Raw genomic sequence first — 25,435 nt, 5'->3', positions numbered from 1 at the left:
CTTCTGTGAGAACCCTCCACTATGATCTTTGGTCCTTCTGACCGTGAATGTTTATTGCAAAGTAATGTTGTTTTAACGTTGTACTTGTAATGGACTGAAGAAGTAATTAATCTTTCTCGTGAGGTATCAGTGAATCATCCCACTTCTCTACAAATGCTGAATTACTTATTGAATGTATCTGCCCTTTTCGACTGTTGGTGTAGATCCGAGTCCCTGTTTAGCCTACCTGTGTGAGGGCTGTGATTTCTTTTGTTCCTATAAATCCCTGTTTGTTTTCTTTCTTTCTTGTTGCCAAGAGATAGCATCATCCCCTTCTATCAATTTTTTACTCTTATTGTTTCAGTAAGTGTGGAATTTGTTACCCCTTAATACTTTTTGTTATGTGTGGCTTTTTACTTCTAATAGCAGTTTTTATTGAAATCCATTCTGTTACCAAATTGTAGTAGCTATGACAATGCCTTCTAGGTATTACATGCTCTCTGAACACACCACTGTGAGATCTGTTCCCTGTGTACAGTGACAGAACCATACAATTTATTACATTTCAGGGCAGAGGAGGCTTTTGCTTTTAATATAGCATATTTCAAGGGTTGGCTAAAGAAAAACTAAACTCTATTTATGTTCTCCAGGCATGTTCATAGGCAGTACACAGCATAGGACTTACTTTGGTTTTAGGTATAATACCAAATGGTAGTGGGATTATGAAGGGCAAGTATATAGATATAAATAGTACAATATGTAGTTGGAAGTAGGAAGGGCAGGGATACAGAATTAAAGAGTAACAGCATTAACCTGATAGTAATTTAAGTAGCATGCTTAGCTCATAAGTGGAGATTTTGTGACTCAGGTCTGTTGAAATTGTTCCCTGAAAGGTAATTATTGAGGTAAAATGCAAGAAGAAGATATAAAAAGAACAGAATGGGGTATGTGTGTGAAGGTAAAAGGGACCAAATGACAGTTGTATTTCAGCATCTGAGCTAAAAGCTGATACTTGACTAAAATAAACGCGTTTATTTTGTGTAAACATAATATTTGTGAGGATAAACTTCCTTGAGGAATTAGATAAACAGTAAAGTGTATCAGTTGACCAGTGAGAACTTTCCCAAAGCATGGCTTCCAGCACAGCAGGCTCCAGCAGGAGGCAGAAGTGGCTGAGATTCTAGCTTCTCTAGAGCTCCCTTAGTGATGGGTAAGATCCTCCAGCTGTATCAACAACACTGTGAACTTGGCTGTGATCAAAGTCTAGTGTGCCTTGAGCATTGCTGGAAACTAAAAAGATAAAAGTATTTAAGACTACTGTAACAAATGAGGTGAAGACATGGCAGCAAAGAACAGAAACCAGGGTTTGGCATATTAAAAGAAGTGATTAATAGCTAAGTTATTCTTATATTCCAGCTTCTTATTGTCTTTTGGGCATTAATAATACATCTATATTTATCTTGAAGAGTGATAACATTCTTGTATCAAGTTTTCAGTTGGGGAGGTTCTGCACTCTATGGATGTAAATGGATTTTGTCTCAGGTTTCTGCATAAAAGCTCTACATCTCAGTTTTCTAAATGGTTTCCTCAACATCATACATGGGTTGTTGAGAGCGTACTATGCTATCTGGTTCCAAAAAATGGTTGTATACATGATGGCATTCTTGGAAGTGTTTAAACAGTAAGATAGGTGGAAGTCATTTACATAACCCTAAATCTTCTGCTCTAGAAAATGAAATTGTGAGCATCACTTGTGATCTCTTGTTAAGAGCGTTACCAGTAAAGTTGGTTGAAAGTCAGGATTTTTGTTTTGGAATCATGTTTTCCTTTGGATTGGAACAAGCTGGTGAAGTTTAAAATTTCCAGCAAAATGAAAACTGTTTTCCCAAGTAGGAATATCTCTGCATCCCACCAACCCCTCATCTCTCCAGATTGTGTTTCAAATGTCATGTCCTTGATGAGACAAAGACTTTTGGCTTTATAGGGCTCAGGGAAAGCTTTTCAATAGTTTTTCATCAGTTGCGTTGAGAAAACACACCTTTCTTTGAAGTACTTTAACTCTGCTGAATCAGCATTTTCTGACAGCAAGGTGTTGGATGTTTTTTCTCTTTGGAATACTTTTGGCTAGCTATGCTTTTCAGTCACATCACCCCTTGCATTAGTATTCTGGTACTGAAAACAGGAGAGAAACATTTTCAACACTGCTGCAGAGACTGCCCAAGTTTTCAGGCTTCTTAAGTGATGAGAATTACTAGCTTAAGTGAAGCTGTATCCTGTAACAGTAAGAACATCTTACAGGGTTTTCACCTGAGTGGTAGAAAAAAATAGTAGATTTTGCAGTTATACAAAGGACTCTTTGCATTCAGAGTATTTTAAAGCTGTTTTCATGGCTATTCCAATCTGTTGTTGTCACTGGTATTACAATAATTAGTATGTGACATTTCTTTCTCCTATGTATTTGTCCTTTTCTCTGAAGCTATGTATTTTAAATAGAAGTATATGGTACATTATGCTGAAAGTAGGCAAGAATATTAGAACAGAAGACAATTTGAATGTAAATGGAACTTAAGCTCTGCATATACTTTTAGAAGTGGAAAGTGGAAATGGCTTTGGTCAAGTTAGGCTCACATTGCCCAGGTGATCTCTGCAAGTGGGGCTTAAGCTTTTAAATTACTTAAAGCTTCTTGTAAATGGATTAATCAGTTTGCTCTTTGCTACAACTAATCAACCTTAATTTTTAATACTCTATTATTTACTAACAAAAACCACTCCTTTATACTCCATTGAATCCGTCTTTATGGAAATTCTCCATTAAAGACAATCCAGCACAGTAGGGGCAGCTAAATCTCTCCATTCTCTAAGTTTCACTTATAAGAAATGGATTCATTGGAAATGTTTTATTCATTATATTTTACGTAGAAAAACTGTGTCCATCCTGTGTGGAGCTGAGAACCACTTTTAGCAGTTCTCTAAATCTTTTCAACAACAAAAAGAAACTCTGAAAAACCTCTTCCTAAAGATTTAACTTTGAAAAGTTATGAAATTATTAATATTATAGAATAAAAATATGGCTACAAAATTTTAGCAAGCACTGATTTTCATTTCTATTGTAGCGTCATAATTTTAGTAGCAATAGTTGTGTCCTTTCCAGAGGAACCACATTAACAAACATGAATAAAAGCTCTTGAAAAGAGGCCTAAAAGTTATTTGCAGTTCTAACTTGCTGCAATAATCTGAGGCAGACATATTTATCTGATGAGATAATTTTTGCTCTTTTGCTGTCTCTGGAAAAAGCATTTTGTTGTTTGCTTCTTGGTGTAGTAAAACATCCTCTTTTAAAGTTCTTCTCTAAATTTAGAGTTGCTGTAGAGATCTCTGTGAGTAAATAGCACTAAGTAAATGAATGGATGTAAATAAATAGAGAATAGGTGTGATGTGCTTTGTGATTAAATATTGTCTTTCTTGAATGCTTATTTAATGGTCTCTCTGATATAAAATATGATCGGCTGTGATAAGTTACCCATGGTTAATTCTTGAGGGGTGTTCATATCAGTACTGTTACTGTCCCCCCGATGCAATATTGCCTTTGTAAGCAAGATGGAGCTAGTGCATGGAGGTGAAATTTGTTATGTGATACAACATCTGCTTATTTTTTTAGATAGAAGAGGCATAATACATGTTTCCTATTGAGATGACTTGATCTCATGATAAAACTCTTAGAAGCAAAAACTGCAGTTGCTTTAACATGTGCCACCATATTTATTGAGCACATTTGAATACAGAACCCAATTTCTTTCTTTTCATTCCTGTATCTCTGCAAAAAAAAAAGGTATGATGAAAGTCATTATTTCAGTTTTTACCAAAATAGAAAAGGATTGATTTTTTTATTGTGTCGGAATATTTGAGTAAAATAAATTGTCTTATGTGCTTGATTTTGATAAGAGGATTTATCAGAACACATTCTAAATGGTTACCTGATGGTTACATATGTTGACTTTTTAGATAAAAGACTGTTCAGCCTTTCAAGGAAAGGTATAAAATAGATAACAGCTACAATCTGCCGTGAGAAGAATCCAGAGTAAGTAGAATAGTTCTTTTATTTGTAAAATACAGGAAGTTCTGTTAATTTAATTCTTGCAATTAAAATCCACAGGTGAATCTTTAAAATGAAGTTGCAGAATTGCAAAGAAACAACTGCCATTTGTTGCCAGTTAGAAAGAAACAATTGCCATTTGTTACCCAGCAATGGTTTTGATTGGGGTCAACGTAAGAGAGACTCATGTATTTTTGTTGCAGTGTGTGAACTCATTTCTAGTTCTTAGACAAATAGTCTTGAGTGCGTACTATAATCAAGTCAGAAATGCAAATTCAGAATTACAGCTGCTTAGTCTAATTTTAAACATATCTATTATCTCTGTAATCTACATTCCCAGTGCTTAGATGCTACGCAGAAATACTTCTAAGAAAAATAAATTGTCAGGAAGTCCATGAATGAAGGAGGATGAGGCTGTGTAAGGATAGAATGAGAATAAATAGAATCAAACAGATACTCCAGTCGGCTGGGACCAGTAGTCAGAGGCCTCAGCAGTATGCGAAGCTGTCACTTGCCCATGCTTTCCCTAGAATGCAGGCTGATTTCATTCAGCTGACAAAATGTTTTGGACTTTTGGACTTGCTAAATAGTGTTTCTGGGGCACATCTGATATCTGGCAAGAACAGGAACATTTAAAACTGTTGCTATCTTATGATTTAATTTTACTTGCATAGCTTAAGGAGAATTCAGTGCATGGCTAACGCAGCCATACTGAATCCCTGGGTGCTTTAATCCGCTCTTGAACACTAAAAAGTTTTTGGATGACTCTCATCCTTGAAAAAAGTGTTTTCTTGTACACTCCAATTCCAACCCTTGCATTCAGGCCTGAGCCCAGGGAATACTGGGTCAGTGCAAGGCAGGGCAATAGGGTGGTGAGGCACTGGAATGGGTTGCCCAGGGAGGTTGTGAGTGCTCCATCCCTGATGGTGTTCAAGGCCAGGCTGGATGAAGCCTTGGGTGGGATGGTTTAGTGTGAGGTGTCCCTGCCCATGGCAGGGGGGTTGGAACTGGATGATCTTGAGGTCCTTTCCAACCCTAACTATTCTATGATTCTATGATTCTATGATTCTATGATTCTATGATTCTATGATACAGGTGCTTCCTAGGTGCTAAAGGGTAGCTGGGATACGAGTCCTGAGCAGGATTGTCTTCTACTTATGCTCAAACCTTATATGAATTTTATTATTCCTCTGCATGCTTTCCTCATCTTTTAAATAACTTAAGTACGTTTCCTCAGTGTTTTTTACAACCTAGCAAATACGTTTTGGCTTCCCTTGTGCTAATTCTGTATTTACTACCAACAGGATTTTTGTTTACAAATTCAGCCCAAGAACCAGAAATTATATTGGATGTCTATGATCAATATTTACCTTTAGTTGACAGGGTAAGATATAGCACTTTATTATTAATTTTTATTATTATATTTAATTAAGATTTCCTTAATGTGATCAGAGAAACCCTTTAGCTCAGATGCTTGAGAGTCTCACTTCGGTTTGACAGATCCTTTCAAACTTGGTTGCATCTGAAGGGTGGAGTCAGCTTATCTTTATTTTAATTGACTTGTGGCTTTCGGGTTCACGAGAATGATGCTGAGATGCACTGACAACATGAGTGTGTTCAGGTCTCCTGTCAGCGTAATGAGTTTATTTCTGCTGGGTGCTGACAGGCAGCCAAAAGAAACAAACAAAAAAAGATTCCATAGTCCAAGAACAGCTTTTTGGCTGATTTTCCATAAAAAGATCAGTCAGGAGGAAGGGGAAGCACTAGAGTTGACTATTCATTTATTTTAAAATCAGTTTTCCTTAATGATGTAAATATTGGGATCTTTTCTTTTAGTCCTCTCTGCTCCATAAAAGTGTCGGAGACAGTGTGAGGTCCATTTGGTTGCTGGGATATCCTGAAGAAAGATTTGTTGTATACAAGGATGTTGCAGATGTAAGAACTTGTGGTGGCTAAAGCAACTCTTGGGAGATAATCAACAACAATGCCTCTGCTATGAAGACACGCTGGGAGTTGGGGTTGTTCAGGCTGGAGAAGAGGATGCTCTGGGGAGACCTTAGAGCAGCTCCAGTGCCTAAAGGGGGTACAAGAAACCTGGAGAGGGGCCTGGGACAAGGGCCTGTAGGGACGGGACAAGGGGAATGGCTTTAACCTGCCAGAGGGGAGACTGAGATGAGCTCCTAGGCAGAAGCTCTTCCCTGTGAAGGTGCTGAGGCACTGGCACAGGGTGCCCAGAGAAGCTGTGGCTGCCCCATCCCTGGCAGTGCTCAAGGCCAGGTTGGACACAGGGGCTTGGAGCAAGCTGCTCCAGTGGAAGGTGTCTCTGCCCGTGGCAGGGGTTGGAGCTGGAGGAGCTTTAAGGTCCCATGCAACCCAAACCATTCCATGATTCTGTGAATGCATTGTTTCTTGAAACACTGAGAGATGGTCTCTGTAATGATTAATGCATGGGCAGATCAGAACAATTTGTATTTAGTTACACAAAAGGAACAGCTTCTAAGAAAAGACTGAAAACCACAATCTCCAAATAAATAAGATATTGGATTTTAAACACTTCAAGTGTTCTTGAAATTAGTGGCATGCCCTGGGCAGCTTTTACCTAGATCTCCATGATTTGGAGTGACTTTGCCCACTGAGCTCTTGGCTATGCTGGTTTGGATGTTTCTCTTGCATTGCTGTTCTTGATTAAGAAGGTTTCTTTATTGGGGTGAAACCAAGATCATGTAAGTGAGGAAAGACTTTTGAAATCACTCTTTAAAAAATGTATTTGTAATGAATTCCACCTAGCTTTAATTCGTAATGTCTAACAGTGCTTAGAACTGAAGTTGCCTGTTGGCTATTCCAGCTCAGGTGTAGGAAACAGAGGGAAAAGCGCAGCTACAGTGGGAAAGGTGAGTTGCAGGAAGACTTTGAATAGCTTCGAGTACTTAGAGCTCCTTTAAATAAGAGGAAATTATGTAAATAATAGAAAAAACACTACTGTGTCTTGAGTAGATGAGCTTCCTTTATGCATTAGAGATAAAAAAAGAGTACTCATGTTGAATCTTGGCTCTGGTGTTCACATAATAGTCCTTCCGCAATAAATTAAGTGCCTCAAATCTGAGATATTAATTAAGTGCCTTGAATCTGAAATGTCTGCAATCTCAAGAAATGTGTAAAACATGAGAAAGACATCACAGTGACCAAATACAAAGATTTATTTTACCAGGGGCCTCTTCTAGCATTGCGGATGGGTTTCTGGGTGTTATAGCTAAGGGACTGGTTTGGTTATACAGACTCTGCAAGATTAAATCCTTGATCCCTTAAAATTAATGGCAGATTTTTCATTAATGTTACAGAGCTCTTACCCAACACTTCTGGACCTAGCTTTGCCTTTGGCTGTGGACTGTGTCTCTGTCTTCTGAGTGTGGCAGGAGCCAGACCCGTCTGGTGTTACAATGGTACATAATAAGTTGCTTAAATCTCTGGGAAATTCAAATATTTATCTGCGTTACTTTATAGAGCTTTTCTTCTGAAGTGAGAAACTCATTCTATTGTTTGAGCCAGTTGAACAAAGCATTACACATGGACTTAGTTACCTACACCCGAGCTCATAGCACACTGTTGTACAGACTTTATAGTACTAATCTTGCTCTTCAGTTAGTTATAGGAACCACAACTCACGATTAGTCTTTAATGCAGCAAGGTACATTAAATAATTATAAAGTTTGGTGAGAGTACTGACATTTCAGAGATCCTTTATGTAAATGGAAATAGGGAGAATTAGGAAGGTTGTCTTTAAAGTATGTTATTCGTGTTTGTATCTCATATGCAGAATATCCTGTATGAAGAATATAATATTTGTTGTGGGCCCATATTTCTAAATATAGAGAGTACCATGGAAACTATTACAGGATGAGATGCAAGATAGATCATAGAATCATGGAATGGTTTGGGTTAGAAGGGAGCTTAAAGCTCATCCAGTGCCAACCCCTGCCACGGGCAGGGACCCCTTCCACTGGAGCAGCTTGCTCCAAGCCCCTGTGTCCAACCTGGCCTTGAGCACTGCCAGGGATGGGGCAGCCACAGCTTCTCTGGGCACCCTGTGCCAGCGCCTCAGCACCCTCCCAGGGAAGAGCTTCTGCCTAAGAGCTCATCTCAGTCTCCCCTCTGGCAGGTTAAAGCCATTCCCCTTGTCCTGTCATTTCAAGGGTGGTGATCATAGTCAGCAGGTTAAAAATGTTTCATTTATTTCTCCAAGGAAATCTTTGTCTCTGAAGAACAGCTATTGCATTTTCAATTTTGGATCTCACTAAATAAACTAGATGAACTTGAGGAAGGTTTGTAGTCACTGAAGATGTCTTCTGTCACAATAGTGATACTGCCATGTGCAGTCCTTGTACATCTTTAATTGCCATTGAAGAATGCTGGGTTTTTAGCCATATTTATCTTCTCATTTGAAAGCACAGAACAAAAAGCCCACCACATTCTACTTCTGTTAAAGAAAGTATTTGTCTATTGTCATTCCTAAACTTCAGTCCAAATGTCAGCCCAAAAAGAAGATGTCTCTGTATTTCTAAATGATTTAATCAAAATTATGTGTTGGCAATATTTTTAAAGTTAAAAACATTTGAATGTGTTTAACTGAGTTTTGCAGAATACTGTGGCAAAGACAAAAACCAGACAACCTTATTTTTATTATCATAAATTATGGATGGTTTGGGTGATTTCCAGATATCTTATGTGTGAACATAATGAACGGTTCCACTGCTGAAGTATTTTATACTCGGCTATGTTCTTAAGCCAAAGGAAAAAATAGTTTTTAAGAGCTGTATTTCTGGGAAAACTGTTAGCAAATGCTTATCACTGTAGTGAGGCCTCAGTAAAATGTAATCTGTTATTCCTTGGGTTTTATTTCAAGAGAGCTGAATGTAAGGGAGATGCTTTTTTGCTCCACGCTTGCTAAGAGTTGCTACAGTCCAATATTTGCTGTCCTGTTGCTATTTTTGGCAGTGCTTTTTGTGGTGAAGCCTTGTGATTTCATTAACAGTTATTTTAAAACTGAAAAAACCTGACAGAGGGCTAAGTAGAAAATAATTCTGTTTCCCGTGTAGATAAACCCAGAAAGGCAAGAATAAAAGTCAGGTTGGCCTCTCTGCCATGCCTCAGAAGTCTCCCACATGGATTTGTGAACCTTTGGGAAATGGGCCATGTTATCTTAAATTTTGTAAATAATTAATATTCTCTGTGTGATTATTTTTATCTAAAGTATATTTCTAGATTAATTTGTGGATAATAATGTAGTTCTTAAGGGTCTTTTTTGTTGGTTTTGTCTTTATTTCTGGCATAGGAGTGTAAGACATTATCCCATGGGCCGCCTAGCTTCTTGGGCAGCTATGCGTTGAATGAGGGAGTTAAACACTTTGCACAGACTTTGAACTTGTGTTGCATTGTGATAACCCTTAAAACCCAAACATGTATCTTATATGTTAACTCCACCTACAGCTGCCAGAAGTTATCTTAAGAGAGCTTTTTTGTCACTCATAGCATCAAAACACAGGGTCGGGTTTGTCCTTGGAATTAAGCAGCAATGATTAAATTACACATGCTGTCACAATCCTTATTTTTCCTGCATAAAGAATGCTATGGTGACCTTATGTTGACACTATAGAGAATGTGTGCTTTGATAGCTCCATTTGCGATCTGCCCCTGAAGTTTAAACCAGAGGCACTTGTTCTACAACACCAGCTTTTTTTGGGGGGGGTTATCACTCTTGCACCTGGGCCTTCATTACCTTAGGTGTCATGTGGTAGTACTTAATCTCCTTGTATTCATTTGATGTGATCTGCTTAATATAAGAAATGAAGCCCGTGCTACATTTATTTTTAAGTGAAGAGGAAAAAAAATTACTTTCTCTGGAATGATGACTATGAGCTGTTTATTACCACAAGCTGTGCATTTTATTTTCTTTTAGTTAGAAAGCAGTGATTTGTCTGAATTTTTGGAGTGGTTTTTAAGTGAATAATGATATAAGAGCCTTCTTACTTGAGGCTTCTTACAAATGTAGTTATTTATATGAGGAAAAACTGTTCAAGTGTGGATTATTTATGCAGGGGAGAAAACTGGCTCTGGATTGATATAATTTTTCTTTCCCATCTTCTCTGAACTAATTTGTTTTCTTTGCACAGTGAGCGCTCAATATGTTTGCAACTTTGTTTCAGACACTTAGGAGCTCCTTGCACCATTTCCCTCCATAAAATGGTACGATTCAAACCTCGCCTTCTGTTCTTCAGGCAAACTTTGCTCCCTCGTGGTTTCAAAGAAGTGTTATGGCCTTTCCCCTTTCATTTTTAGCAGACCTGGTTTCATCATACATTTTAGAAGTAGAACTAAGGGGCTTTTTTCTTGATCTAGTGGCACGTTCTTTTCTTAATGTTTGCATTTTTTTTATCCTCCACAACAATTGAGAGATGCATGAGGTGATTGACTGCACTTTTGCACCTGCTCTTTTGATTTCACTTTTGATGCGAGTCCCCTCCTAAGATGGTCCAGTCTATGCCTGGAGCCTGGGCTTAGCCACCTGCATGAATTGTGATGTGAATCCATGCTGTTTAGCCACCAGATTGCTTCAAGACTGGAAATTCTGCCGTTGGGAATGTGCTGGCATTGGCAAAAAGAGCGTCCAAGCAGCTTTCACAAAGCATTGTTAATTATTGACAGTGAACATGTAGAGAAGATATGGAGGATTTTATATCACTGAAGAGCTGTCCCACCTACAGCCAAGAATGACCTATTTCTTTTCTTTAAGATATACCAGCAGGATCTGCCTGTAAAGTTTCTAAGCAACAGCTCCCTGTCCTCTAGAAAGAACGTTGCTCTTTATCTATGACTCCTGGCTTTTATAGCCCTTCTACCCAAATCACTGCTTTGGATTAGGGGGAGGTTGGAGCAGTCTTGTCAGCAGTGATAGCTCTCCTTTTTTCTAGTAGCAGCCACCTACAGTTCACTGAGGTGTGTTTGAAATTAAATCACTGTCTGCTTTGTTGATGGTTTCCCAACAGCTTTGCTGGCACAGTCCAGCACTGTGAATTGCTTCCATGGACTTTCATAAACATTTTGTGATGATTAAAGAACCCCTATTTCTACTATTTCCATTTAAATCCCAGAGGTGACAAACAAGAAACAGCTAAATAATTTTATTTTTTTAATGATTCCTTGGTTTGAACAGATTTTAAGGCCAAAAAATGAGGTTTTCCCACTGCACAGCAGGTCCCTTTCTTCAGCAAGAGTTGTGTGGCGTCTGTTTCAAAGACTGGGCTATTTTGGAGGCAAAGAAAAGGAGAGGCCATTGTGATCAGCTTTTTATTACCTGGGAACCTGTAGCTCAAGTGACCAGTTTTCTGAGACTTACCTGCATTAAGCACTGTTGAACAATTTGCATCTAGAGATCAAGCAGGCACAACTACTCCGTGTACTAACCTTTTCCATGGTAATACAGTGGTAAATGGTGGGGGGAAAACTACAGAGCGAGTAAGCTCACTGGACATTTTAAGTCCTTGTGATCAATTTTAAACAGAAGTTACCTGAAAATAGCAGTCATTTTCTTTTAGGCAAAGATCCATAGAAGGAGAAGTATAGAAAAACAGTTTTTAAAGAGATTTTTGTCTGATTTGGTTTACTACTAGAATCTGTTAAAACTGTGATAACCTGTGAGCTGTGGAGATCAGGTAAGTTGTTCAGGCTATTAGAACTTAAGTAGTCATAAATGCCAAGTGTTCTGTCTTACAGCTGGGCTACCATGTCTTGCCTTAGCTGAGACTCCTTTTGAGGTGGGGTAACACAGATCTTGTGGAAAACAGGTTTTACACCAAAGAACATTGGTATAATATAATAAATTCATTTAGTAAGAGGTGGAGAAGAGTCAGCAGGAATCTGTCTCCCATTCTATTCCAAGCAGCTGTAGAAAATCAGCCTTCCAGAAAATATGGTGGAGGTTACTTACAGAAAAAGCTTGCATTTTACCATACTAATTCCATGCTCCCATTTCCGAGTTGTTTTTGCCAGCTCTGTGAGCCATCAGAAGAAAACTTTGAGTTCCTGGAATACTTGTGAGGAAGAAGAGTAGTCTCATTGCTTACCACAGGACAGTAGGACCTACATAAGTATATTGTTCATTTTAATTATTTTTAATTTGCTCTTTCTTATCTCTTGCTCTTAGAGGTGACTGTAAAAATAGTCTTACTGCTTTTAGTAACAGTACCTAACGGGAAGGCCTGTGGATGTTGGAATTGGTTAGATTTGAGCAATAGTCATGATTGATAATATAGGCCTGTGGCTTGATTTAAGGGAATTCTGGAGTTTATTTCTTCTCCATAAGAGGTAAAATTATAGGTCTTTGTCTGAGTGCTTTTGAGAAAAGCAGAGAACTGTGTCTATGTTTCCTCTGTTACTGCGAGAAGCTGCCTTGTTTCTTACAACTGTCTGCATTTCCTTTGTTTCATTTGAAATCAGAGATTGCTGCTATGTACAGAATGGGGATTCAAAAGTAATTGAGGCATTTTTCTGGCTCGCATTAAGAAATAAAAATGAGGAGAAGGAATTTTGACTTATGAAAGAGAGAGGTTAGATGCTATTATGTGCAACTGGGAAACACAACAAGAAAGGCAGTTTAAAATACCTGTATGTTTAAAAAGCTAACATTAAAGAAGTGTTGAGTTAGAAGACATGAAACATGAGCTTTTGAACAACTTTCTATGAAAAGGGCAATAAAACTAAGATTTGTGACATTCTTATTTTTTAAGGTGGCTTCATATCAAGTAACATAAAATAGACTGGGATGAAAGACTGAGAGTGAATTCTGGTTTTTACTGTTTTCAGCAGTCTCACCTTCTCCATTACATTTTGGCCAAGAGTAGTGTATTGTTGTAAAATTCAGACTAAAAGTAAGCTGTGGAGGCTTTGTTTATTTCAGTTCATTCCTAACGTAAATGAAAGGGTAATCTCAGTCAGTCGCTATCAAAAACTGGTTGATATTTTCCCCTAGATTGGATAATTTCTCTTTCATGTAGTAATAATTCCTCATTATTTCTCTGTTACTCTGCAAGTAATCCCGATGAAAGTATGTCTTTGTTACTAAATATTCTACTGCATGCTAAATACTCTTTTCTGTACACGTAGACTTCTTCCATCTTTTGCAAGCTCTGAGTTTATAAAACGCCCTCCCTTGTCATAAGCAAACTATTGTAGCTCTATTTCCTGCATATATTAACAAAATGTTTGAAGACTGAAGGGAGTGAACATGCAGTGAGTCATCTGTTGAGAATAAAACCTGATATATTTGTGAATGAAATACGGCTTTATGAAGTAGAGCGTGTAGTTTGCTATTATTGTGCTTTGTTTTGTGGTTTTGAGGGTTTTTTTTGGTATATTTTAGCCTTTAACAGATGCGCATGTTAGGAAAGTTTTAATTAGACTTGGGAAGAGCTGTCTTGCACATTTGTAAATCTGCAAATATCGGGATGAACTGGATTTAAACAACTTTCCTATGACTGTTGGAACAAGTCCAGAGGAGGCCACGAGGATGATCAGGGGACTGGAGCACCTCCCGTATGAAGATAGGCTGAGGAAGTTGGGGCTGTTCAGCCTGGAGAAGAGAAGGCTGCGTGGGAACCTCATAGCAGCCTTCCAGTACCTGAAGGGGGCCTATAGGGATGCTGGGGAGGGACTCTTCATCAGGGACTGTAGTGTCAGGACAAGGGGTAATGGGTTAAAACTTAAACAGGGGAAGTTTAGATTGGATCTAAGGAGGAAATTCTTTCCTGTGAGGGTGGTGAGGCACTGGAATCGGTTGCCCAGGGAGGTTGTGAGTGCTCCGTCCCTGGCAGTGTTCAAGGCCAGGTTGGATGAAGCCTTGGGTGAGATGGTTTAGTGTGAGGTGTCCCTGCCTATGGCAGGGGGGTTGGAACTGGATGATCTTGAGGTCCTTTCCAACCCTAACTATTCTATGATTCTATGGTTCTATGACTGTAATTCTTCACTATGACGGTGGTGAGGTGGTGGCACAGGGTGCCCAGAGAAGCTGTGGCTGCCCCATCCCTGGCAGTGCTCAAGGTCAGGTTGGACACAGGGGCTTGGAGCAAGCTGCTCCTGTGGCAGGGGTTGGAACTGGATGAGCTTTGAGGTCCCTTCCAACACAAACCAGTCTGGGGTTGTGATTCTGTGACTAGGAAAATCTGCCTAAGAGGTTTAGAATAATTTTTTGGAGGTGCCTCCATTGACACTATTCAAGGGACTTTGATTCCTAAACCGAAACACAAACACTAAGATGCCTAAGAAGTTTGAACTGAACACTGAAAGCTTAATGCAGCTTCTTGACTATTAGGTAGCTTGTGTTAGAACAGGTGTAGGATTCTAGCAGAAGTGTAAGTTGATCTGATGACATATGAAATACCAAAGTCTTCCTCAGACCGAGCATATGTTGTACAAAGACTTCTGCAACTCAGAAAATATTAAACACAGTGATTACAGGTAGAGTTAATAACAAAATCTCATATTCTTTCTGTAATGGTAGTTAAAAATGAAGAGGACGTTTTTGGGTTGATTCATTCCTGGTTGTTCCACCCTAGCCTCTACCATCTTGCAGTTTATGGGATTTTGGAGTCCCAGTGTAGCAACTGGACAATAGTTTTTAATTGAGGACAGATGTGGTATTGTTTCATAACTTCTCTTTTAATTTTCCCTTCATCTCTGAAACATCCTGTTGCAATTGTTCCACAAATCTGAGGGAAGAAGTACGGCCTTTTAATACTTATAAACCCAATGACTGAAGTATTTGAGATGCATTTAGATTCTTGTATCGCAGAGAGTGTTGCGAGTTCTGTTCCTCTCTGTGCTGTCTGTCTTCACGTAGCTTTAATTGTATTTCTTTGTGATTTATAGTGAAAATTGAAGTGTGTTTAGACTCCCTTCATATGGAAAGCATTTAATGCCTCTGATTATGGAGACTTTATAGATACATCTAGTTCTATCAGGCCTTTTTGGACGTGAAAGGGCACATGGCATTAAAGATGTAGATGTGCAATAGATTTATACAATGATATACAAGAATTCCTCTTCACCCTCTTTTTCCTTTTTCTGAACAAAGCTGTGCAGAACTGCTGGTTTTTAAAGGGCTTCCAACTGTGACTCCAGGATCAGTTGCTAACTTCAAGCTAATCATTTCTCATGTGAAGTAGGGCTGCTTTTCCCCCATGTTGCTCCCCATATTTTGCATTTTCATCTGACATCTTTGCCCCTCGCCATTGAGCTTGAGAAAATCTGCAGTTGTGTATAGTGGGGTTTATATGGGACTATTCTGCTTTTGTTTTATTGTATTTATCATTAGCAAATAGTCACTTCACTTTTAACCTCCTTTTTTCCAAGTGGTGGCAGGAATTCAGTCTGTGATATTATACAGCTATATGGAAGATATGAGGTTCTGCTTTACCTCCCAGAAAGCTTGTCACCAATTTCAACAAATTTTTTTAGATCACAATGTATACTTTTAATGTTCAGCCTCACTCTTGCTGCTCTCTATGTGCAAGATACGAGTACTGGCTGAAGTGCTGGGTTTCATACCACAGTGAGCATGGATTAGTTTCATCTTTTGTCATTCCTGGATTGACATTGTCCGATTTGATTCTGTAAGGGCTGGAGCAGCTCTGATCTGAAGCCAGGCTGAGAGAGCTGTGGTGGTTTAGCTGGAGAAGAGAAGGCTCCTGAAGGGGAGACCTTAGAGCAGCTCCAGTACCTAAAGTGGTTAAGCAAGAAAGCTGGAGACGGACTTTTGACAAGGTCCTGGATGGACAGGACAAGGGGGAATGGCTTTAACGTGCCAGAGGGGAGACTAAGATGAGCTCTTAGGCAGAAGCTCTTCCCTGTGAGGGTGCTGAGGCGCTGGCACAGGGTGCCCAGAGAAGCTGTGGCTGCCCCATCCCTGGCAGTGCTCAAGGCCGGGTTGAACACAGGGGCTTGGAGCAAGCTGCTCCAGTGGAAGGTGTCTCTGCCCGTGGCAGGGGTTGGAGCTGGATGAGCTTTGAGGTCCCTTCCAACTGAAACCAGCCTGGGATTCTATGTTTTTTTGGCAATTTTTATTAATGCTTAATGTGTTATTACTTAGAGCATTGTGTGCAGTTCTGGTGTCCTCAACATAAAAAGGACATGGAATTGTTGGAACAAGTCCAGAGGAGGGCCACGAGGATGATCAGGGACTGGAGCACCTCCCATATGAAGATAGGCTGAGGAAGTTGGGGCTGTTCAGCCTGGAGAAGAGAAGGCTGCGTGGGGACCTCATAGCAGCCTTCCAGAATGTGAAGGGGGCCTACAGGGATGCTGGGGAGGGACTCTTCGTCAGGGACTGTAGTGACAGGACAAGGGGTAACGGGTTAAAACTGAAACAGGGGAAGTTTAGATTGGGTCTAAGGAGGAAATTCTTTCCTGTGAGGGTGGTGAGACACTGGAATGGGTTGCCCAGGGAGGTTGTGAGTGCTCCATCCCTGGCAGCGTTCAAGGCCAGGTTGGACAAAGCCTTGGGTGAGATGGTTTAGTATGGGGTGTCCCTGGCCATGGCAGGGGGGTTGGAACTGGATGATCTTGAGGTCCTTTCCAACCCTAACTATTCTATGATTCTATGATTCTATTATTTTGTTTGAAAAGGTAAATAAGGCGACACTTTCACCTTGTTGTTGTTTTCTTTCTTTGTTTGTTTGGTTTATTTATTAATTTTTTTTAAACCACTTCATTTTCCATTAGCAAGAAAACTATTTGTATCCCACTGAGCTGCCTGTAGTAGTTTATTTACCTGATGACCTGAAAAGCTTCATTGCCATGTTTGAGTTTATCTGGTTTCCTTTGTTCTCTTAATCTTCACAGAGGTAATTTTTTTCAGACACATTGATCAAAGATTCCCTCTCAAGATGGAAACTGTGTCTGAAAAGCAAAGTTTTCCTGTGGAAAAATTAATCTGACGTTAAATAAATTGATTTTTTGAAGAAGTAGCACTTCATTGTCACCTGTTTACTTCTTGCATTTCCTTCAGCCTGCAACTAATAGTAATTTGTAAATTAATCCCATCATAATGTGCAGGTTTTTATGTATTTATGCAGGAAGTTACTTTGTGTTTTAATGTTAGTAAAGAAGAAAATGTATTTTCTCTCTCCTCTTACTCCTCTTTCTCCCTTTCTTCTCCCTTTCTTCTCCCTTTCTTCTCCCTTTCTTCTCCCTTTCTTCTCCCTTTCTTCTCCCTTTCTTCTCCCTTTCTTCTCCCTTTCTTCTCCCTTTCTTCTCCCTTTCTTCTCCCTTTCTTCTCCCTTTCTTCTCCCTTTCTTCTCCCTTTCTTCTCCCTTTCTTCTCCCTTTCTTCTCCCTTTCTTCTCCCTTTCTTCTCCCTTTCTTCTCCCTTTCTTCTCCCTTTCTTCTCCCTTTCTTCTCCCTTTCTTCTCCCTTTCTTCTCCCTTTCTTCTCCCTTTCTTCTCCCTTTCTTCTCCCTTTCTTCTCCCTTTCTTCTCCCTTTCTTCTCCCTTTCTTCTCCCTTTCTTCTCCCTTTCTTCTCCCTTTCTTCTCCCTTTCTTCTCCCTTTCTTCTCCCTTTCTTCTCCCTTTCTTCTCCCTTTCTTCTCCCTTTCTTCTCCCTTTCTTCTCCCTTTCTTCTCCCTTTCTTCTCCCTTTCTTCTCCCTTTCTTCTCCCTTTCTTCTCCCTTTCTTCTCCCTTTCTTCTCCCTTTCTTCTCCCTTTCTTCTCCCTTTCTTCTCCCTTTCTTCTCCCTTTCTTCTCCCTTTCTTCTCCCTTTCTTCTCCCTTTCTTCTCCCTTTCTTCTCCCTTTCTTCTCCCTTTCTTCTCCCTTTCTTCTCCCTTTCTTCTCCCTTTCTTCTCCCTTTCTTCTCCCTTTCTTCTCCCTTTCTTCTCCCTTTCTTCTCCCTTTCTTCTCCCTTTCTTCTCCCTTTCTTCTCCCTTTCTTCTCCCTTTCTTCTCCCTTTCTTCTCCCTTTCTTCTCCCTTTCTTCTCCCTTTCTTCTCCCTTTCTTCTCCCTTTCTTCTCCCTTTCTTCTCCCTTTCTTCTCCCTTTCTTCTCCCTTTCTTCTCCCTTTCTTCTCCCTTTCTTCTCCCTTTCTTCTCCCTTTCTTCTCCCTTTCTTCTCCCTTTCTTCTCCCTTTCTTCTCCCTTTCTTCTCCCTTTCTTCTCCCTTTCTTCTCCCTTTCTTCTCCCTTTCTTCTCCCTTTCTTCTCCCTTTCTTCTCCCTTTCTTCTCCCTTTCTTCTCCCTTTCTTCTCCCTTTCTTCTCCCTTTCTTCTCCCTTTCTTCTCCCTTTCTTCTCCCTTTCTTCTCCCTTTCTTCTCCCTTTCTTCTCCCTTTCTTCTCCCTTTCTTCTCCCTTTCTTCTCCCTTTCTTCTCCCTTTCTTCTCCCTTTCTTCTCCCTTTCTTCTCCCTTTCTTCTCCCTTTCTTCTCCCTTTCTTCTCCCTTTCTTCTCCCTTTCTTCTCCCTTTCTTCTCCCTTTCTTCTCCCTTTCTTCTCCCTTTCTTCTCCCTTTCTTCTCCCTTTCTTCTCCCTTTCTTCTCCCTTTCTTCTCCCTTTCTTCTCCCTTTCTTCTCCCTTTCTTCTCCCTTTCTTCTCCCTTTCTTCTCCCTTTCTTCTCCCTTTCTTCTCCCTTTCTTCTCCCTTTCTTCTCCCTTTCTTCTCCCTTTCTTCTCCCTTTCTTCTCCCTTTCTTCTCCCTTTCTTCTCCCTTTCTTCTCCCTTTCTTCTCCCTTTCTTCTCCCTTTCTTCTCCCTTTCTTCTCCCTTTCTTCTCCCTTTCTTCTCCCTTTCTTCTCCCTTTCTTCTCCCTTTCTTCTCCCTTTCTTCTCCCTTTCTTCTCCCTTTCTTCTCCCTTTCTTCTCCCTTTCTTCTCCCTTTCTTCTCCCTTTCTTCTCCCTTTCTTCTCCCTTTCTTCTCCCTTTCTTCTCCCTTTCTTCTCCCTTTCTTCTCCCTTTCTTCTCCCTTTCTTCTCCCTTTCTTCTCCCTTTCTTTTCTTCTCCCTTTCTTCTCCCTTTCTCCCCTGGAGTATTGTGTGCAGTTCTGGTGTCTTCAGCATAAAAAGGACATGGAACTGTTGGAACAAGTCCAGAGGAGGGCTACGAGGATTATCAGGGGACTGGAGCACCTCCCGTATGAAGACAGGCTGAGGAAGTTGGGGCTGTTCAGCCTGGAGAAGAGAAGGCTGTGTGGAGACCTCAGAGCAGCCTTCCAGTACCTGAAGGGGGCCTATAGGGATGCTGGGGAGGGACTCTTCATCAGGGACTGTAGTGACAGGACAAGGGGTAACGGGTTAAAACTGAAACAGGGGAAGTTTAGATTGGCTATAAGGCAGAAATTCTTTCCTGTGAGGGTGGTGAGGCACTGGAATGGGTTGCCCAGGGAGGTTGTGAGTGCTCCATCCCTGGGAGTGTTCAAGGCCAGGCTGGACGAAGCCTTGTGTGGGATGGTTTAGTGTGAGGTGTCCCTGTCCATGGCAGGGGGGTTGGAACTGGGTGATCTTGAGGTCCTTTCCAACCCTAACTATTCTATGATTCCCCCTTTCTCTTTCTCCCTTTCTCTCTTTCTCCCTTTCTCTTTCTCCCTTTCTCTTTCTCCCTTTCTCTTTCTCCCTTTCTCTTTCTCCCTTTCTCTTTCTCCCTTTCTCTTTCTCCCTTTCTCTTTCTCCCTTTCTCTTTCTCCCTTTCTCTTTCTCCCTTTCTCTTTCTCCCTTTCTCTTTCTCCCTTTCTCTTTCTCCCTTTCTCTTTCTCCCTTTCTCTTTCTCCCTTTCTCTTTCTCCCTTTCTCTTTCTCCCTTTCTCTTTCTCCCTTTCTCTTTCTCCCTTTCTCTTTCTCCCTTTCTCTTTCTCCCTTTCTCTTTCTCCCTTTCTCTTTCTCCCTTTCTCTTTCTCCCTTTCTCTTTCTCCCTTTCTCTTTCTCCCTTTCTCTTTCTCCCTTTCTCTTTCTCCCTTTCTCTTTCTCCCTTTCTCTTTCCCCTCAATTTAGGGGATTTTCAGCTTCAGTAAGAGTTGTCTTGTAGTCAGACTGGAAAGGTTTTTTGAAGGCTGAAAAAGAAGCAGGTTAGATACGTTGTTTTCCTCTCTGGTCAGGGCAGATAGTGATGGTAATTGCTTGGACAGGTTGCAAACAATTCAAAATACAGCCCCGCAGTTCTTGTACCTTTTTATCCTGGATTTGAAGGCATGGAAAATACTTATTGCTGTTAAGTATCTGTATATCTATGTCTATTCTACTCTTCTGAGTGGATACTCCCTTCTGTGTTGCTTCTCTAGATTCTTCTCAGATCCATTAGAGGTGAAATCAGTTTCTGTCTGGGTGTAGCACCATAGCATCAGTGAAAAAAACACATTTAATTATTTAAAACAACCTTGCACAGAACCTCATGTCATAAAGTTTGATTTTTTTTTTATGTCTGAAATTCCAATTTGTTTTAATAACTTAGATTTTTTTATATAATTTTCATATTTCTTTTGAAATGGCCACTTACAAAACTTGTTAGTGGAGAACCAAAAGCATCTCAGATTTAAGTAACCTGGCCATATGGATATGGCTGTTACTTTTCCATTGGAATGAATTTTGAGGATTCTCAGTAAAATATCCGACAATGTCTCTCTCTCCCTGGAACTGTACAGTCTGTATCCATGTGTGTTTCTGTATGTCTGCTGGTTCAGAAAGTACAGTTGGAGAGTGATGGATATTTTAAGGATCAAGCTCTGTTCTTCAGGCCTCTTTATATAAGAGAGATAGGAAGAGCCCATATTGAAATGCTATTTGTTTTCTGGCATATGGATTTTTCTGAGTTTTCAGGGTCAGTCAGTTTTGTATCCTCTGTGGAGTTAGGACAAAATCAAGTAAGTTGAGTAACTTCTGCGTATTTGTCTGCTACCCCTTGGCTCAAGAACAGAGATTTATGTCTGGAAAGCAAATACATTCTCTTTAGCATTTCCTAGTGTGCTTTCACAAGACAAGTGCTGTCCTGCTTCTGGGACAAATGGATGCAATCAAGGCACTTTCTAATCCATGGTGATTGCAGCTTTCTTTGAAGTCAATGGGTGTCCTGAGCGTCCTCTTACAGGCTCAGCAGAGGGGATGTTTGAACAGCTTTCTAAGCGTAGCAGGCTTCCCACCAACTCCTACAACGTTGCTGTACTTTTCTCATCTGTTTAAAATTCATGTGCTCCTGGTTTCTTAAAACTGCTTTTTCTCTTCTCTGTGTTTGTGATTCTTTCACCTTTAGTCAATAATAGGAAATCCTGTGTGAACTGAAAAGCTTGTAGTACCCAGCCGTCAGCTGGCAGTTGCTGTACTGCATCATTCCTTCCCATCACTTATTTTATAAGGAGAAGAAAATTGTTCATTACAAATATATTTAATAGCACTCACACCCCAAATTGAGGTTTTGCTGGTTTGCCTGGGGGTGTGAATTAAACCACGATCACCTTAAACATGGCATCGCTTTTATTCAGCCTCGCTCTAAAAAAGCATATAAAGGTTTTCATTACAGGCTTTCAGTTCTCAGAGTTTTATATCACCTACTAATTTACTTATTATAAGAACATTACATGGAAGGTCCATGTTGAACCAATCGCATTTTAGTTGCAGAAAAGCGCTTTCTTTCCAGCCTTTCCACCTCTTTAGGAAAGCTTGCAGTTGGCTAAAAAATGCAGACCCTTTAGTGCAGAGAGAAGGAAATGTCAGATTAAGGCTCTGTGTCTGAGGAGAAAAGAAATAGTTTAGCTTATGGACTAATAGATACTTTTTTTCCAGTAATCATTTTCCTTTTAATTCTATCTGTATGCTCAAAGTTCAGTATCTAGTTATATACATGGATTGAACTTAACAAATAATCAAGAACTACAAGTTAAATAGAAGCACAGAATCATAGTATGGTTTGGGTTGGAAAGGACCTTAAGATCATCCAGTTCCAACCCCCTGCCATGGGCAGGGACACTTCGCACTAGGCCATGCCACCCAAGGCTCCATCCAACCTGGCCTTGAACACTGCCGGCGATGGAGCATTTATCACTTGTTTAGGCACCCTGTGCCACTGCCTCACCACCCTCAAAGGGAAGAACTTTGTTATATCTAACCAGAACTTCCCCTGTTGATGTTTAAATCCCTTCCCCCTTGTTCTATCACTACATCTATTTAGTAATCCCCCATAAGATTATTTTTTATCCCTATTTCATTATTGTATATTTATTTACTTCCTATTATTTATCCATATAGTAAGAACTTCATCCATAATACATAACATTATGAAATTGCTTCCAGATTTAATCCCCATTTTAAAAAATGGGAGGGGGTGGAAACAAGAGAACTTTACCTTGTAGCTGTCATGTACTTGTAAGTAGTGGTGGTATTTGTGATTCCTTGAGAGGGAAGATTAAGCTGGTTTTCATCTATTTTAGTACCTTTGATTCTGAGTCTTGGACAAAGATCTGGCTCTGTTTGTGCTAAATGCCGTGTAAATACCTGGCAAATCCAGACTCAAGTCTCTCTGTTTGAAATGAAAGACAGCAGCTGGATTTCGACAGATGGAGAGCAAACACAGGCTGTGTTAGAAGTGATCAGCAAGGTAAGGCTTGGTGACAACAGCCTGTCCCAGCCCAGCCACTATGGAGTTTCTTTTACATTGTGCAGCCAAGAAAAATACTAGGGGAGGATTGAAAGGCAGTGACAAGGAAACCGATTCCTTAGAAGAAATTCCTTGCAGGTGTCAAGTGCAGCTTTTGAGAAGGTGCAATGTTACCTGTTTAACAATCATTCAGCTGCTGTATGGGATGTTTATAGCTGATATCAACTTCCTGTTGCAGAAGGCTTATTTTCAGTGATTTTTTTAGCTCCAGGGCTGACTTAAGCATCTGCTGTTGATGAGTCTCGTTCTGCACCACCTCCTGAGCTATGCTGTGTTATTTGTTCACAGCTGATCTGTGCTAAATTAACTTTCTTTTTAAAAGTACTTACTTCAAACCTGCACTTGTTTTTGTTGCTTGGATTCATCTGGTTCATTCTGCACCTGCACAAGTACTTGTATGAGAAAAGCTCAAAGCAGAGGGGTAGGAAAATGCGGTGAGGAGGAGGTGGACGCTGCTGAAACCATCACTGCTGCAGAAGGAAAGGCTCATTAAACAGCAGCCTGTAGGTGTCTGTAGTAAAGTTTGGAGAAGCTTTAAAAGTGAGGGTGAGCAATATGATTCAAAAAGGTGATTTATTTAGTGGAAGAAGTTTGAGAAAGCACTGACTTTACAAAACCTAAAGTGTCTTTGTAATAGTTTCCTGAGTGCAGATGATGGAATAAGATTGCTGTTAACAGTAAGTACAGAAAGTGAGATACATGATGATAATATCAAGAAAAGGAGGGGGGAGGAAGCTTTGCTTCAGCTTTGTGGATGAATCAAGAATGTCCTAAGTGTAATGCCTGGAAGATTTAGGTGTAGTTTGGATTGGATGGCATGAAATGGAAGCCAAAAATAATACCTATAGAACAGGACAGAGTTAATAATTTCATTTTTGACCATGGGTATGATTATCCAGACACAAGGTATAGAAGCCACATGACTTCTTTCTATATCTCTCTAGTTTCTTGGTAACTGCTCTAAAATCTGAATGCAGTGTGGCAGCTCTGTTTCTTTCCCTATGACCTTTGAAACCTTTTAGACATTCCTTTTCACACTGTTCCCACTGTCTTCAGAAGCAGTCGGGTTTTTTTCTTGCTTGCTTTTTACTTTTGCATTTTTGTTACATTGCAACAGTTTCCTTGAATGATCCCAATTTACCAAATAACTCAGATTTTGTGGTTGAAGTGTTTTCATTGTTGCGGGTTTATCTTTGCAGTGTTTGCAGTTTTTACCTGTTCTTTCCTTTATTATTTCTTTCTCCTGTAGAAAATATATAAGGCGCTTGGGGAAAATATTTTCTTTCAAGTAATGGATTGCCAGCCTGAAGAGGGTGAAGGATTTTCTTCTACCTGGAAAATCATACCAACAACTAAACTCATTCTCTTGAGGCAGAGGGATATATTGGTTATGGCAGGAAAATATTTGTGCTGGCCAGGTCTCGTAGCAGGTAGTTAAAGGCCTTGATGTGATCAGTGCTCATTGGTCATGGTGAAAGCATCCTTCTGAGGGGTTATTTATATTGGTCACTTGAATGGTGGTGTCAGCCTTTGCTCCATATTAAACTTTGTGCAGATTTTCAGACACTATTTTTTCCCCTCATACATGATTCAGAAGGAAATTAAATTAAACTTGTAAGTTGGCACAGAAAATCATCAAGTAGAACATACTCAATTAGTATTTGATATTAAACTCCACCCCTCCGATGCCACCTCCCAAATCTGGGATGTTCTAGCTATAATTTCATGGAAGATTTCATGCAGAACGTGCATGTGTGATGTTCTCAGAGAGGGAGGGAACTTAGAATCATGGCAGAAAGAAGTTAGTAGAATTTAAATATTAGCTTCAATAAGTCTGAAAATTCCTCTGTAGTAAAAATCTGCCCTTAAAAATGAATTATTGGCTTTTAGGACCATTATATGAATTAGCAAGCTTAGGAGAGTTAACTTTCCATTTACAAGGTAACAGAAATATAGTCAAGGTCTTCCATGCTGAAAATATGATATTAAAATCTATTCTCAAATACTTCTAAAGTTAGCATAGTGTGCTTCTGATTTGTAAAACATAAATAAATGAGCCAAAAGCTGGGGAGTTGATTTGTATAATATTTTTTTGAACTTACTTCTCTGGAAAAGTAATGTTTATTGGGTTGAAAAGACCTCCTGATTTGCCAAAATGCTGAATTTCCCATCTGTATAGGAAACTTCTTTATCTGGCATGAAGTCTGTAATGATTATGAAATCTCATACGGTACCTGCAAAGGCAAAGCTGGAAGAAAAAGGCGGTTGCTCTTAGAGACAGGGAGAGATTTCTTGTTTCCCTTTATGGCAAATCAGAACTGTGGGATGGCAGAGGAAAATCCTGGGCCTATTATTAGGTACATGAGATAACTGTATTGGATGTATTCATATTTTTACATTTAAAATTATGTTTCTAGTTCAGTGGCACCTGAAATTTCCTCCCATCTCTCTCTCCACTTTAGTTTAGGCTTGGGTTAGCAACAAGTTGTTAATTTGCACACAATGAAAGTATAAAACAAAATACTGGAAGTGACAATGTGCAGCTTCACCTGTTTAGTCCCTTTATTTTGATGCTATAATTCAGACACCCTTTGTTCACGTGCAGTTGTCCATGAAGTATGCAATGGAAGCAGCTCAGGAGACGCAGCTGTTCAGGCTAACCTGAGGATGATGATGCTCAGGCTGCACCCAGGAAGCAGATCAG

At 39.9% G+C, this 25,435-nt stretch overlaps 1 protein-coding gene across 2 annotated transcripts in view; it reads left to right on the top strand.

Annotated features, from left to right (window-relative positions):
• CTNNA2 (catenin alpha 2) overlaps positions 1–25,435 on the top strand; it is a 510,177-nt gene that overhangs the window by 3,437 nt on the left and 481,305 nt on the right. Inside the window, exon 2 of one of the 2 annotated variants that reach the window (XM_065661839.1) lies at positions 3,982–4,057. The exons of the other annotated variant lie outside the window; for it this stretch is intronic. The gene's annotated coding sequence lies outside the window, so the exon portion shown is untranslated. The remainder of the gene's footprint in view (positions 1–3,981; positions 4,058–25,435) is intronic. 2 annotated transcript variants of the gene reach the window in all.

Source organism: Lathamus discolor, chromosome 1 (genome assembly GCF_037157495.1).
Source record: "Lathamus discolor isolate bLatDis1 chromosome 1, bLatDis1.hap1, whole genome shotgun sequence".
NCBI classification, from domain to species: Eukaryota; Metazoa; Chordata; class Aves; order Psittaciformes; family Psittacidae; genus Lathamus; species Lathamus discolor.
Note: the sequence above shows the minus strand (reverse complement) of the source record. Positions and strands in the feature narration are given on the sequence as shown.